The sequence below is a fragment of the Bombina bombina genome, chromosome 1, assembly GCF_027579735.1.
Source record: "Bombina bombina isolate aBomBom1 chromosome 1, aBomBom1.pri, whole genome shotgun sequence".
In the NCBI taxonomy this organism is placed as follows: domain Eukaryota; kingdom Metazoa; phylum Chordata; class Amphibia; order Anura; family Bombinatoridae; genus Bombina; species Bombina bombina.
In genome coordinates this window covers 1,547,689,618-1,547,707,033 of record NC_069499.1, presented here as the reverse complement: position 1 = coordinate 1,547,707,033, position 17,416 = coordinate 1,547,689,618, and the positions used below count along the sequence as shown (strand labels likewise).

General features: G+C 41.5%; 1 protein-coding gene across 2 annotated transcripts in view; it reads right to left on the bottom strand.

Annotated features, from left to right (window-relative positions):
• Positions 1-17,416, bottom strand: part of SLC16A5 (solute carrier family 16 member 5) — a 168,705-nt gene that overhangs the window by 138,574 nt on the left and 12,715 nt on the right. The window lies entirely within an intron of this gene.

Here is a 17,416-nt window from a genome sequence, read left to right as displayed (position 1 = left end):
GGAAAACCATAGGGTGCAGTGGTGACTGTAGTTTAATGGAAAAATTACCTGCCTTAAAGTGACAGGGCGGGCCGTGGACTGGATACACTACAAGAGAAATAAATTTATCAGGTAAGCATAAATTATGTTTTCTCTTGTTAAGTGTATCCAGTCCACGGATCATCCATTACTTATGGGATACCAATACCAAAGCTAAAGTACACGGATGACGGGAGGGACAGGCAGGCTCTTTATACGGAAGGAACCACTGCCTGAAGAACCTTTCTCCCAAAAACAGCCTCCGAAGAAGCAAAAGTGTCAAATTTGTAAAATTTGGAAAAAGTATGAAGAGAAGACCAAGTTGCAGCCTTGCAAATCTGTTCAACAGAAGCCTCATTCTTAAAGGCCCAAGTGGAAGCCACAGCTCTAGTAGAATGTGCTGTAATTCTTTCAGGAGGCTGCTGTCCAGCAGTCTCATAGGCTAACCGTATTATGCTACGAAGCCAAAAGGAGAGAGAGGTAGCCGAAGCTTTTTGACCTCTCCTCTGACCAGAATAAACGACAAACAGGGAAGACGTTTGTCGAAAATCCTTAGTTGCCTGTAGATAAAATTTCAGGGCACGGACTACATCTAGATTGTGTAGCAGACGTTCCTTTTTCGAAGAAGGATTAGGACACAAAGATGGAACCACAATCTCTTGATTGATATTCCTGTTAGTGACCACCTTAGGTAGGAACCCAGGTTTAGTACGCAGAACTACCTTGTCTGAATGAAAAATCAGATAAGGAGAATCACAATGTAAGGCAGATAACTCAGAGACTCTTCGAGCCGAGGAAATCGCCATTAAAAACAGAACTTTCCAAGATAACAACTTGATATCAATGGAATGAAGGGGTTCAAACGGAACCCCCTGTAAAACATTAAGAACTAAGTTCAAACTCCATGGTGGAGCAACAGTTTTAAACACAGGCTTGATCCTAGCTAAAGCCTGACAAAAAGCTTGAACGTCCGGAACTTCTGACAGACGTTTGTGTAAAAGAATGGACAGAGCTGAAATCTGTCCCTTTAAGGAACTAGCGGATAAACCCTTTTCTAAACCTTCTTGTAGAAAAGACAATATCCTCGGAATCCTAACCTTACTCCATGAGTAACTCTTGGATTCGCACCAATATAAGTATTTGCGCCATATCTTATGGTAAATCTTTCTGGTAACAGGCTTCCTAGCCTGTATTAAGGTATCAATAACTGACTCAGAAAAACCACGTTTTGATAAAATCAAGCGTTCAATTTCCAAGCAGTCAGCTTCAGAGAAATTAGATTTTGATGTTTGAAGGGACCCTGGATCAGAAGGTCCTGTTTCAGAGGTAGCGACCAAGGTGGACAGGATGACATGTCCACTAGATCTGCATACCAAGTCCTGCGTGGCCATGCAGGCGCTATTAGAATCACTGATGCTCTCTCCTGTTTGATTCTGGCAATCAATCGAGGAAGCATCAGGAAGGGTGGAAACACATAAGCCATCCCGAAGGTCCAAGGTGCTGTCAAAGCATCTATCAGAACCGCTCCCGGATCCCTGGATCTGGACCCGTAACGAGGAAGCTTGGCGTTCTGTCGAGACGCCATGAGATCTATCTCTGGTTTGCCCCAACGTCGAAGTATTTGGGCAAAGACCTCCGGATGAAGTTCCCACTCCCCCGGATGAAAAGTCTGACGACTTAAGAAATCCGCCTCCCAGTTCTCCACTCCCGGGATGTGGATTGCTGACAGGTGGCAAGAGTGAGACTCTGCCCAGTGAATTATCTTTGATACTTCCATCATTGCTAGGGAGCTTCTTGTCCCTCCCTGATGGTTGATGTAAGCTACAGTCGTGATGTTGTCCGAGTGAAACCTGATGAACCCCCGAGTTGTTAACTGGGGCCAAGCCAGAAGGGCATTGAGAACTGCTCTCAATTCCAGAATGTTTATTGGTAGGAGACTCTCCTCCTGATTCCATTGTCCCTGAGCCTTCAGAGAATTCCAGACAGCGCCCCAACCTAGTAGGCTGGCATCTGTTGTTACAATTGTCCAGTCCGGCCTGCTGAATGGCATCCCCCTGGACAGATGTGGCCGAGAAAGCCACCATAGAAGAGAATTTCTGGTCTCTTGATCCAGATTCAGAGTAGGGGACAAGTCTGAGTAATCCCCATTCCACTGACTTAGCATGCACAATTGCAGCGGTCTGAGATGTAGGCGTGCAAAGGGTACTATGTCCATTGCTGCTACCATTAAGCCGATCACCTCCATGCATTGAGCTACTGACGGGTGTTGAATGGAATGAAGGACACGGCATGCATTTTGAAGCTTTGTTAACCTGTCTTCTGTCAGGTAAATCTTCATTTCTACAGAATCTATAAGAGTCCCCAAGAAGGGAACTCTTGTGAGTGGAAAGAGAGAACTCTTCTTTTCGTTCACCTTCCATCCATGCGACCTTAGAAATGCCAATACTAACTCTGTATGAGACTTGGCAGTTTGAAAGCTTGAAGCTTGTATCAGAATGTCGTCTAGGTACGGAGCTACCGCAATTCCTCGCGGTCTTAGTACCGCCAGAAGAGCACCCAGAACCTTTGTGAAGATTCTCGGAGCCGTAGCCAATCCGAATGGAAGAGCTACAAACTGGTAATGCCTGTCTAGAAAGGCAAACCTTAGATACCGGTAATGATCTTTGTGAATCGGTATGTGAAGGTAAGCATCCTTTAAATCCACTGTGGTCATGTACTGACCCTTTTGGATCATGGGTAAAATTGTCCGAATAGTTTCCATTTTGAACGATGGAACTCTTAGGAATTTGTTTAGGATCTTTAAATCCAAGATTGGCCTGAAAGTTCCCTCTTTTTTGGGAACCACAAACAGATTTGAGTAAAACCCTTGTCCTTGTTCCGACCGCGGAACCGGATGGATCACTCCCATTAATAAAAGATCTTGTACGCAGCGTAGAAACGCCTCTTTCTTTATTTGGTTTGTTGACAACCTTGACAGATGAAATCTCCCTCTTGGGGGAGAGAATTTGAAGTCTAGAAGGTATCCCTGAGATATGATCTCTAACGCCCAGGGATCCTGGACATCTCTTGCCCAAGCCTGGGCGAAGAGAGAAAGTCTGCCCCCCACTAGATCCGTTCCCGGATCGGGGGCCCTCGATTCATGCTGTCTTAGGGGCCGCAGCAGGTTTCCTGGCCTGCTTGCCCTTGTTCCAGGACTGGTTAGGTCTCCAGCCTTGTCTGTAGCGAGCAACAGCTCCTTCCTGTTTTGGTGCAGAGGAAGTTGATGCTGCTCCTGCTTTGAAATTACGAAAGGAACGAAAATTAGACTGTCTAGCCTTAGGTTTGGCTCTGTCTTGAGGCAGGGCATGGCCTTTACCTCCTGTAATGTCAGCGATAATTTCTTTCAACCCGGGCCCGAATAAGGTCTGCCCTTTGAAAGGTATATTAAGCAATTTAGATTTAGAAGTAACGTCAGCTGACCAGGATTTTAGCCACAATGCTCTGCGTGCCTGAATGGCGAATCCGGAATTCTTAGCCGTAAGTTTAGTTAAATGTACTACGGCATCTGAAATAAATGAGTTAGCTAACTTAAGGGCTTTAAGCTTGTGTGTAATCTCATCTAATGGAGCTGATTCAAGTGTCTCTTCCAGAGACTCAAACCAAAATGCTGCTGCAGCCGTGACAGGCGCAATGCATGCAAGAGGTTGCAATATAAAACCTTGTTGAACAAACATTTTCTTAAGGTAACCCTCTAACTTTTTATCCATTGGATCTGAAAAGGCACAGCTATCCTCCACCGGGATAGTGGTACGCTTAGCTATAGTAGAAACTGCTCCCTCCACCTTAGGGACCGTTTGCCATAAGTCCCGTGTGGTGGCGTCTATTGGAAACATCTTTCTAAATATCGGAGGGGGTGAGAACGGCACACCGGGTCTATCCCACTCCTTAGTAACAATTTCAGTAAGTCTCTTAGGTATAGGAAAAACGTCAGTACTCGCCGGTACCGCAAAATATTTATCCAACCTACACATTTTCTCTGGTATTGCAACTGTGTTACAATCATTCAGAGCCGCTAACACCTCCCCTAGTAATACACGGAGGTTTTCCAGCTTAAATTTAAAATTTGAAATATCTGAATCCAGTTTGTTTGGATCAGAACCGTCACCCGCAGAATGAAGCTCTCCGTCCTCATGTTCTGCAAATTGTGACGCAGTGTCTGACATGGCCCTAATATTATCAGCGCACTCTGTTCTCACCCCAGAGTGATCACGCTTACCTCTTAGTTCTGGTAATTTAGCCAAAACTTCAGTCATAACAGTAGCCATATCCTGTAATGTGATTTGTAATGGCCGCCCAGATGTACTCGGCGCTACAATATCACGCACCTCCCGAGCGGGAGATGCAGGTACTGACACGTGAGGCGAGTTAGTCGGCATAACTCTCCCCTCGTTGTTTGGTGAAATATGTTCAATTTGTACAGATTGACTTTTATTTAAAGTAGCATCAATACAGTTAGTACATAAATTTCTATTGGGCTCCACTTTGGCTTTAGCACATATAGCACAGATATCTTCCTCTGAATCAGACATGTTTAACACACTAGCAAATAAACTAGCAACTTGGAAATACTTTTCAAGTAATTTACTATAATATGAAAACGTACTGTGCCTATAAGAAGCACAGAAAAAGTTATGACAGTTGAAAATTAATAAACTGAAAAGTTATAGCATCAAATCTTTGTAAAAAACACAATTTTAGCAAAGGATTGCTCCCATTAGCAAAGGATAACTAACCCTGATAGCAGAAAAAAAAAAAAAATACAGAAATAAACGTTTTTTTATCACAGTCAACTACAATCTCACAGCTCTGCTGTGAGTGATTACCTCCCTCAAAACAAGTTTTGAAGACCCCTGAGTTCTGTAGAGATGAAGCGGATCATGCAGGGAAGACAATAAACTTCTGACTGAATTTTTTGATGCGTAGCAAAAGCGCCAAAAAGGCCCCTCCCCCTCACACATAACAGTGAGAGAGATCAGTAAACTGTCATAAATTAAATAAAACGACTGCCAAGTGGAAAAAAATAGTGCCCAAAACATTTTTTCACCCAGTACCTCAGAAAATTAAACGATTTTACATGCCAGCAAAAAACGTTTAACATTAATAAATTGAGTGTTATTAAAAAGCCTGTTGCTAGTCCCTGCAAATTAGGCTAAAGTTTTATGCATACAGTATAATTCCAGTGAAGTGCCATTCCCCAGAATACTGAAGTGTAAAATATACATACATGACAGCCTGATACCAGTTGCTGCTACTGCATTTAAGGCTGAGTTTACATTATATCGGTATGGCAGAATTTTCTCATCAATTCCATTGTCAGAAAATAATAAGCTGCTACATACCTCTTTGCAGATTAATCTGCCCGCTGTCCCCTGATCTGAAGTTTACCTCTCCTCAGATGGCCGAGAAACAGCAATATGATCTTAACTACTCCGGCTAAAATCATAGAAAAACTCAGGTAGATTCTTCTTCAAATTCTACCAGAGAAGGAATAACACACTCCGGTGCTATTATAAAATAACAAACTTTTGATTGAAGGTATGAAACTAAGTATAATCACCACAGTCCTCTCACACATCCTATCTATTCGTTGGGTGCAAGAGAATGACTGGTAATGGCTGTTAGGGGAGGAGCTATATAGCAGCTCTGCTGGGTGAATCCTCTTGCACTTCCTGTTGGGGAGGAGTTAATATCCCATAAGTAATGGATGATCCGTGGACTGGATACACTTAACAAGAGAAATATTTCCTAAATATGTTTTTCCCCAAATATGAAACTGACAGTCTGCAAAAGAAAATACATAAACCTGACTCATGGCAAATATAAGTACAATACATATATTTAGAACTTTATATTAATGCATAAAGTGCCAAACCATAACTGAGGGTGTCTTAAGTAATAAAAACTTACTTACCGAAAGACACCCATCCACATATAGCAGATAGCCAAACCAGTACTGAAACGGTTATCAGTAGAGGTAATGGTATATGAGAGTATATCGTCGATCTGAAAAGGGAGGTAGGAGATGAATCTCTACGACCGATAACAGAGAACCTATGAAATAGATCTCCCATGAGGAAAACCATTGCATTCAATAGGTGATACTCCCTTCACATCCCTCTGACATTCACTGTACTCTGAGAGGAACTGGGCTTCAAAATGCTGAGAAGCGCATATCAAAGTAGAAATCTTAGCACAAACTTACTTCACCACCTCCATAGGAAGCAAACGGCTAGATTACGAATTGTACGTTAGGGTGAAAAAACAGAATTTATGCTTACCTGATAAATTACTTTCTCCAACGGTGTGTCCGGTCCACGGCATCATCCATTACTTGTGGGATATTCTCCTCCCCTACAGGGAAAGGCAAGGAGAGCACACAGCAAGAGCTGTCCATATAGCTCCCCCTCTGGCTCCGCCCCCCAGTCATTCGACCGACGGTTAGGAGAAAAAGGAGAAACTATAGGGTGCCGTGGTGGCTGTAGTGTATAAAGAAAAAGAAAATTTTTTCAAACCTGATTAAAAAACCAGGGCGGGCCGTGGACCGGACACACCGTTGGAGAAAGTAATTTATCAGGTAAGCATAAATTCTGTTTTCTCCAACATTGGTGTGTCCGGTCCACGGCGTCATCCATTACTTGTGGGAACCAATACCAAAGCTTTAGGACACGGATGAAGGGAGGGAGCAAATCAGGTTACCTAAACAGAAGGCACCACGGCTTGCAACACCTTTCTCCCAAAAACAGCCTCCGAAAAAGCAAAAATATAAAATTTGTAAAATTTGGCAAAAGTGTGCAGAGAAGACCAAGTCGCTGCCTTACATATCTGATTAACAGAAGCCTCGTTCTTGAAGGCCCATGTGGAAGCCACAGCCCTAGTGGAGTGAGCTGTGATTCGTTCAGGAGGCTGCCGTCCGGCAGTCTCATAAGCCAATTGGATAATGCTTTTCAGCCAGAAAGAAAGAGAGGTAGCAATAGCTTTTTGTCCTCTCCTCTTACCAGAGTAAACGACAAACAAGGATGAGGTTTGTCTAAAATTCTTTGTTGCTTCTAAATAGAACTTTAAAGCACGGACTACATCTAAATTGTGTAACAAACGTTCCTTCTTTGAAACTGGATTCGGGCACAGAGAAGGAACAACTATTTCCTGGTTAATATTCTTGTTGGAAACAACTTTTGGAAGAAAACCAGGCTTGGTACGCAAAATAACCTTATCTGAATGGAACACCAGATAGGGTGGATCACACTGCAAAGCAGATAATCCAGAAACTCTTCTAGCAGAAGAAATAGCAACCAAAAACAGAACTTTCCAAGATAGCAACTTGATATCTATGGAATGTAAGGGTTCAAACGGAACCCCCTGAAGAACTGAAAGAACTAAATTTAGACTCCAAGGAGGAGTCAAGGGTCTGTAAACAGGTTTGATTCTGACCAAAGCCTGTACAAAAGCTTGTACCTCTGGCACAGCTGCCAGTCGTTTGTATAACAAGACAGATAAAGCAGAAATCTGTCCTTTTAGAGAACTCGCTGACAATCCCTTATCCAAACCTTCTTGGAGAAAGGAGAGGATCTTAGGAATTTTAATCTTACTCCAGGAGAATCCCTTGGATTCACACCAACAGATATATCTTTTCCATATTTTATGGTAAATCTTTCTAGACACAGGTTTTCTGGATCTATCACTGAATCTGAAAACCCACGCTTGGATAAAATCAAACGTTCAATTTCCAAGCAGTCAGCTGCAGAGAAATTAGATTTGGATGTTCGAATGGACCTTGTACTAGAAGATCCTGTCTCAAAGGTAGCTTCCATGGTGGAGCCGATGACATATTCACCAGGTCTGCATACCAAGTCCTGCGCGGCCACGCAGGAGCTATCAGAATCACCGAGGCCTTCTCCTGTCTGATCCTGGCTACAAGCCTGGGAAGGAGAGGGAACGGTGGAAACGCATAAGCTAGGTTGAACGACCAAGGCGCCACTAATGCATCCACTAGAGTGGCCTTGGGATCCCTGGATCTGGACCCGTAGCAAGGAACCTTGAAGTTCTGACGAGACGCCATCAGATCCATGTCTGGAATGCCCCATAATTGAGTCAACTGGGCAAACACCTCCGGGTGGAGTTCCCACTCCCCTGGATAGAAAATCTGACGACTCAGATAATCCGCCTCCCAGTTGTCTACTCCTGGGATGTGGATTGCAGATAGGTGGCAGGAGTGATCCTCCGCCCATTTGATGTTCTTGGATACCTCTCTCATCGCCAAGGAACTCCTTGTTCCTCCCTGATGGTTGATGTAAGCTACAGTCGTCATGTTATCTGACTGGAATCTTATGTATCCGTCCTTCGCTAGATGAGGCCAAGCCCGGAGAGCATTGAATATCACTCTCAGTTCCAGAATGTTGATCGGGAGAAGAGACTCTTCCCGAGACCATAAACCCTGAGTTTTCAGGGAATCCCAGACCGCGCCCCAGCCTGATAGACTGGCGTCGGTCGTGACAATGACCCACTTTGGTCTGCAGAAACTCATTCCCTGAGACAGGTGATCCTGTCTACTGGAGCATGCACAGTTGTAATGGTCTTAGATGAATTCGAGCAAAAGGAACTATGTCCATTGCTGCAACCATCAACCCTACTACTTCCATGCACTGAGCTATGGAAGGCTGCAGAATAGTGAGAAGAACTTGACAAGCGTTTAGAAGCTTTGACTTTCTGACTTCTGTCAGGAAGATCTTCATTTCAAAAGAATCTATTATTGTTCCCAAAAAGGGAACTCTTGTCGACGGAGACAGGGAACTCTTTTCTACGTTCACCTTCCACCCGTGAGATCTGAGAAAGGCTAGAACAATGTCTGTATGAGCCTTTGCCTTGGAAAGAGACGACGCTTGAATTAGAATGTCGTCCAGATAAGGTGCCACTGCAATGCCCCTTGGTCTTAGAACCGCTAGAAGGGACCCGAGCACCTTTGTGAAAATTCTGGGAGCAGTGGCTAGTCCGAATGGGAGAGCCACGAACTGATAATGTTTGTCCAGAAAGGCGAACCTTAGGAACTGATGATGATCTTTGTGGATAGGAATATGTAGATACGCATCCTTTAAATCCACGGTAGTCATATATTGACCCTCCTGGATTGTAGGTAAAATTGTTCGAATGGTTTCCATTTTGAACGATGGAACTCTGAGAAATTTGTTTAGAATTTTTAAATCCAGAATTGGTCTGAAAGTTCCCTCTTCTTTGGGAACTACAAACAGATTTGAGTAAAAACCCCTGACCTTGTTCCACAGTTGGAACTGGGTGTATCACTCCACACAATGTAAGAATGCCTGTCTACTTATTTGGTTTGAAGATAAGTGAGAAATGTGGAACCTTCCCCTTGTGGGTAGTTCCTTGAATTCTAGAAGATAACCCTGAGAGACTATTTCTAGTGTCCAGGGATCCTGAACATCTCTTGCCCAAGCCTGAGCAAAGAGAGAGAGTCTGTCTCCTACTAGATCCGGTCCCGGATCGGGGGCTACCCCTTCATGCTGTCTTGGTAGCAGCAGCAGGCTTCTTGGCCTGTTTACCCTTATTCCAGCCTTGCATTGGTTTCCAAGCTGGTTTAGTCTGGGAAGTGTTACCCTCTTGTCTAGAGGCTGCCGAGTTAGAAGCCGGTCCGTTCCTGAAATTGCGAAAGGAACGAAAATTGGACTTATTCTTAGCCTTGAAAGGCCTATTCTGTGGGAGGGCATGGCCCTTTCCCCCAGTGATGTCTGAAATAATTTCTTTCCATTCTGGCCCAAAAAGGGTCTTACTTTTGAAAGGGATATTAAGCAATTTTGTCTTGGAAGATACATCCGCCGACCAAGACTTTAGCCAGAGCGTTCTGCACGCCACAATTGCAAACCCTGAATTTTTCGCCGCTAATCTCGCTAACTGCAAAGCGGCGTCTAAAATAAAGGAATTAGCTAACTTAAGTGCGTGAATTCTGTCCATGACTTTCTCATACGGAGTCTCCCTACTGAGCGATTTTTCCAGTTCCTCGAACCAGAACCACGCCGCTGTAGTGACAGGAATAATGCACGAAATAGGTTGAAGGAGGTAACCTTGCTGTACAAAAATCTTTTTAAGCAAACCCTCCAATTTTTTATCCATAGGATCTTTGAAAACACAATTGTCCTCAATGGGAATGGTCGTGCGTTTGGCTAGTGTAGAAACCGCCCCCTCGACCTTAGGGACTGTTTGCCATATGTCCTTCCTGGGGTCGACCATAGGGAACAATTTCTTAAATATAGGAGGAGGGACAAAAGGTATGCCTGGCTTCTCCCACTCCTTATTCACTATGTCCGCCACCCATTTAGGTATCGGAAAGGCATCAGGGTGCACCGGGACCTCTAGGAACTTGTCCATCTTGCACAAGTTTTCTGGGATGACCAGATTGTCACAATCATCCAGAGTAGATAGCACCTCCTTAAGTAATGCGCGGAGATGCTCTGATTTAAATTTAAATGTCACAACATCAGGTTCTGCCTGCTGAGAAATTCTTCCTGTATCAGAAATTTCTCCATCTGAGAAACCCTCCCTCACTGCCACTTCAGACTGGTGTGAGGGTATGACAGAAAAATTATCATCAGCGCCCTCCTGCTCTACAGTGTTTAAAACAGAGCAATCGCGCTTTCTCTGAAATGCTGGCATTTTGGATAAAATATTAGCTATGGAGTTATCCATTACTGCCGTCAATTGTTGCATAGTAACAAGCATTGGCGCGCTAGAAGTACTAGGGGTCGCCTGCGCGGGCATAACTGGTATAGACACAGAAGGAGAAGATGTAGAGCTATCTCTACTTCCTTCATCTGAGGAATCATCCTGGGCAAGCTTACTATTTGTGACAATACTGTCCTTACTGTGTTTGGACGCGATGGCACAATTATCACATATATTTGAAGGGGGAACCACATTGGCTTCCATACATACATAACATTATCTATCAGAAGGTACAGACATGTTAAACAGGCTTAAACTGGTTAATAAAGTACAAAAACCGTTTTAAAACAAAACCGTTACTGTCTCTTTAAATGTTAAACAGGGCACACTTTATTACTGAATATGTGAAAAACTATGAAGGAATTATCCAATCTTTACCAAATTTTCACCACAGAGTCTTAATGCATTCAAAGTATTGCACCCCAATTTTCAAGCTGTTAACCCTTAAAATGTGGAAACCGGAGCCGTTTGCAATTTTAACCCCACTACAGTCCCAGCCACAGCCTTTGTTGTGACTTCAACTATTCCAGGGGGGTATTTCAAGCCTTCTAGGAACTTTTTCAGTGGACACCAGACCCTCTCACATGCATCTGCATGCAATGTACTTAAAAGAAACTGTGCAAAAATGGCGCGAAAATGAGGCTCTGCCTAATACAGTGAAAGGCCCTTCCTGACTGGGAAGGTGTCTTAACTAGTGCCTGGTGATAAAAAATGTTCCCCAAATAATAAAAGTGTGAAATCCACTTCAAACTTTAAATAAAAACTTAAATAAACAATCGATTTAGCCCTTAAGAGTGTCCACCAGTTAATAGCCCATAATAAGCCCTTTATTCTTTCTAAGTCTAAGAAAATGGCTTACCGATCCCCATGAGGGAAAAATGACAGCCTTCCAGCATTACACAGTCTTGTTAGAAAATGGCTAGTCATATCTTGAGCAGAAAAGTCTGCAAACTGTTCCCCCCAACTGAAGTTCTCTCATCTCAAAAGTCCTGCGTGGGAACAGCAATTGATTTTAGTTACTGCTGCTAAAATCATACTCCTCTTTTAAACAGAACTCTTCATCTCTTTCTGTTTCAGAGTAAATAGTACATACCAGCACTATTTTAAAATAACAAACTCTTGATAGAAGAAATAAAAAACTACAACTAACACCACAAACTCCTCACCATCCCCGTGGAGATGCTACTTGTTCAGAGCGGCAAGGAGAATGACTGGGGGGCGGAGCCATATGGGGAGCTATATGGACAGCTCTTGCTGTGTGCTCTCCTTGCCTTTCCCTGTAGGGGAGGAGAATATCCCACAAGTAATGGATGACGCCGTGGACCGGACACACCAATGTTGGAGAAAGCAGCGTTAACAAGTCCTAACGCTGCTTTTTTACGCCCACTGGTATTACGAGTCTTGCAGGTTTATTGGCACCGCACACTTCTTTGGCCTTACCGCAAAACGACTTACGTAAACTTTGTAAACCCTTTTTTCTATGGGACTTCCATAGCGCTGGTATTACGAGTCTGTCCTGGGAGGCCAAAAAGTGAGCGGTACACCCTACCCCGTCAAGAGTCCTAACGCATTTTAAAGTCAGTAACTATGAGTTTTACACTACAACTCTGTAGCATAAAACACATAACTAAAGTGCTAAAGTACACTAACACCCATAAACTACCTATTAACCCCTAAACCGAGGCTCTCCCGCATCGCAAACACTATAATAAAATTATTAACCCCTAATCTGCCGCTCTGGACATCGCCGCAACTATAATAAACATATTAACCCCTAAACCACTGCACTCCCGCCTCGCAAACACTAGTTAAATATTATTAACCCCTAATCTGCCGCCCCTAACATTGCTGCCACCTACATTATTCTTATTAACCCCTAATCTGCCGCTCCGGACACCGCCGCCACCTACATTATACTTATTAATCCCTAATCTGCTGCCCCCAACATCGCCAACACCTACATTATATTTATTAACCCCTAATCTGCCGCCCCCAATGTCGCCGCAACCCACTTACACTTATTAACCCCTAATCTGCCACCCCCAACGTCGCCGCCACTATACTAAATGTATTAACCCTTAAACCTAAATCTAACCCTAATACCCCCTAACTTAAATATAATTACAATAAATCTAAATAAAAATTAATATTATTACCTAAATTATTCCTATTTAAAACTAAATACTTACCTGTAAAATAAACCCCAAGATAGCTACAATATAACTAATAGTTACATTGTAGCTAGCTTAGGGTTTATTTTTATTTTACAGGCAAGTTTGTATTTATTTTAACTAGGTAGAATAGTTATTAAATAGTTATTAACTATTTAATAACTATCTAGCTAAAATAAATACAAATTTACCTGTAAAATAAAACCTAACCTAAGTTACAATAACACCTAACACTACACTATAATTAAATAAATTAAAGTGAAGGTAAAGTTTTCTGCAACTGAAAGCAGTATTGTGTTAATTGGTCAAAATATAGCAAGATTGCTAAGTTTTTAGGACATATTTCTATATATATAAATATAAAATAAATAATTTATCTTTACGTCTCCGGCCGATTAAAGCTCCTCCTTCCAGTTATTTCCTGCTTTCTTGGTGTATTACGTATAGAGCGTTGCCACCCGCTCTATACGTATGGTAAATGAGCGTTCGCGATTTTCTTTAATCTTGCGCATGCGCACATTACGCCTTCACCTCAATTTGCGCCTGCGCACATTACGCCTTCACCTCAATTTGCGCCTGCGCAACTAAAAACTATTACCACTTGAAGCGAAGTGTATCTAACGCATGCGCAGAACGAATAGTAATACAGTGACGTCAAATGACGGCCGCCTAACGGCCAGACAGATAATTGGCTAATAGAACAACGTGACCTGGCTGCCAAAAAAAATAATAATATACGGGCAGATTACAGAACGAGGAGAATAGAGTTAGAAAAAGCGGATAAATCGGTAAATATAGATTTTTTATGAAATTGATGAATTAAACTACCATTATTTTTTAGGCTATTTACATTTGAAAAGATCGAAAGAAGCTAACTTTACCTTCACTTTAAATGAGCTAAAGTACAAAAACAAACAAACACTAAATTACAGAAAATAATAAACAAATTACAAGATATTTAAACTAATTACACCTAATCTAATAGCCCTATCAAAATAAAAAAAGCCCCCCCAAAATAAAAAAGCCCTAGCCTAAAGTAAACTATCAATAGCCCTTAAAAGGGCCTTTTGTGTGGCATTGCCCCAAAGTAATCAGCTCTTTTACCTGTAAAAAAAATACAAACAACCCCCCCAACAGTAAAACCCACCACCCACACAACCAACCCCCCAAATAAAATACTATCTAAAAAAAAACTAAGCTCCCCATTGCCCTGAAAAGGGCATTTGGATGGGCATTGCCCTTAAAAGGGCAGCAAGCTCTTTTGCGGCCCAAACCCTAACCTAAAAATAAAACCCACCCAATACACCCTTAAAAAAAACTAACACTAACCCCCTGAAGATCGACTTACAGTTCTGAAGACCGGACATCCATCCTCAAGGAAGCGGCAGAAGTCTTCATCCAACCGGGCCGAAGTCCTCAACGAAGCCGGGAGAAGTCTTCATCCAAGCCGGGCAAAGTGGTCCTCCAGACGGGCAGAAGTCTTCATCCAGACGGCATCTTCTATCTTCATCCATCCAACGTGGAGCGGCTCCATCTTCAAGACATCCGGCACGGAGCATCCTCTTCAAACACGGCTTCTTACTGAATGACGGTTCCTTTAAGTGACATCATCCAAGATGGCGTCCCTTAAATTCCGATTGGCTGATAGAATTCTATCAGCCAATTGGAATTAAGGTAGGAAAAATATTATTGGCTGATGCAATCAGCCAATAGGATTGAAGTTCAATCCTATTGGCTGATCCAATCAGCAAATAGGATTGAGCTTGCATTCTATTGGCTGATTGGAACACTAGCTCATTGCCAATTACATGAAAGAAATATATATATATACACACACACACACACATATATATACACACACACACACACACACACACACACACACACACACATATATATATATATATATATATATATATATATATACACACAAACATATATATACAGTGGATATAAAAATTACACACACCCCTGTTATAATGTCAGGTTTCTGTGATGTAAAAAAATGAGACAAAGATAAATCATTTCAAAACTTTTTCCACCTTTAATGTGACTTATAAACTGTACAACTCAATTGAAAAACAAAATTAAATATTTTAGGTGGAGGGAAGTAGACATAACTGGGGATGTAGGTGTGTTCAGAATTAAGCAATCACATTCCAAAGCATGTTAAATAGGAGTCAGTACACACCTGCCATCATTTAAATGATGATTAACCCCAAATAAAGTTCAGCTGTTCTAGTAGGTCTTTCCTGACATTTTCTTAGCCGCATCCTAAAAGCAAAAGCCATTGTCCTCAGAGAGCTTCCAAAGCATCAGAGGGATCTCATTGTTAAAAGGTAGCAGTCAGGAGAAGGGTACAAAAGAATTTCCAAGGCATTAGATATACCATGGAACACAGTGAAAACAGTCATTATCAAGTGGAGAAAAGATGGCGCAACAGTGACATTACCAAGAACTGGACGTCCCTCCAAAATTGATGAAAAGACGAGAAGAAAACTGGTCTGGGAGGCTACCAAGAGGCCTACAGCAACATTAAAGGAGCTGCAGGAATATCTGGCAAGTACTGGCTGTGTGGTACATGTGACAACAATCTCCCATATTCTTCATATTTCTGGGCTATAGGGTAGGGTGGCAAGATGGAAGCCTTTTCTTACGAAGAAAAACATCCAAGCCGGCTACATTTTGCAAAAACACATCTGAAGTCTCCCAAAAGCATGTGGGAAAAGGTGTTATGGTCTGATGAAACCAAGGTTGAACTCTTTGGCCATAATTCCAAAAGATATGTTTGACGCAAAAACAACACTGCACATCACCAAAAGAACACCATACCCACAGTGAAGCGTGGTGGTGGCAGCATCATGCTTTGGGGCTGTTTTTCTTCAGCTGGAACTGGGGCTTTAGTCAAGGTAAAGGAAATTATGAACAGTTCCAAATTCCAGTCAATATTGGCACAAAACCTTCAGGCATCTGCTAGAAAGCTGAACATGAAGGGGAATTTCATCTTTCATCATGCAACGACCCAAAGCATACATCCAAATCAACAAAGGAATGGCTTCACCAGAAGAAGAAGAAAGTTTTGGAATGGATCAGCCAGAGCCCAGACCTGAATCCAATCGAAAATCTGTGTGGTGATCTGAAGAGGGCTGTGCACAGGAGATGCCCTCGCATTCTGACAGATTTGGAGTGTTTTTGCAAAAAAGAGTCGTCAAATCTTGCCAAGTCAAGATGTGCCATGCTGATAGACTCATACCCAAAAAGACTGAGTGCTGTAATAAAATCAAAAGGTGCTTTAACAAAGAATAATTTAAGGGTGTGCACACTTATGCAACCATATTATTTTATTTATTTATTTTTCTTCCCTCCACCTAAAAGATTTCAGTTTGTTTTTCAATTGAGTTGTACAGTTTATAGGTCACATTAAAGGTGGAAAAAGTTCTGAAATGCTTTATCTTTGTCTCATTGTTTTACATCACAGAAACCTGACATTTTAACAGGGGTGTGTAGACTTTTAATATTCACTGTACAGTATATATATATATATATATATATATATATATATATATACACACACACACACATATATATATATATACATACAGTACATATACTGTATATATACACATATATATATATATATATATATATATACAGATAGATAGATAGATAGATAGATAGATAGATAGATAGATAGATAGATAGATAGATAGATAGATAGATAGATAGATGTAGTGTATATATATATATATACATACAGTACATATACTGTATATATACACACACACACATATATATATATATATATATATATATATATATACAGATAGATAGATAGATAGATAGATAGATAGATAGATAGATAGATAGATGTAGTGTATTATTTAAAGGGACAATTTTTTTCTTTTGTGATTCAGATAGAGCATGCAATTTTAAGCAACTTTCTAATTTACTCCTATTATCAATTTTTCTTCGTTCTCTTGCTATCTTTATTTGAAAAAGAAAGCATCTAAGCTTTTTTCTTAGTTCAGAACTCTGGACAGCACTTTTTTATTGGTGGATAAATGTATCCACCCATCAGCAAGGACAACCCAGGTTGTTCACCAAAAATGGGCCGGCATCTAAACTTACATTCTTGCATTTCAATTAAAGATACCAAGAGAATAAAGAAAATTTGATAATAGGAGTAAATTAGAAAGTTGCTTAAAATTTCATGCTCTATCTGAATCACGAAAGAAAAAAAAAATTGGGTTCATTGTCCCTTTAAATATAATTAATTCCTAATGGAATATTGTTATTTTTATTGAATGGGTTCACATATTATCTGTCTGCCTAATTTTGATGCTGTGTTGTAAAAATAACCATATGCCCAGAATGTGTTCCAGAGACTGGGTAGGTGTAAGAGCTTGTTGCTGTAATCTGTATAATAAACTATATATACAGTCTAAATTATTCTATTA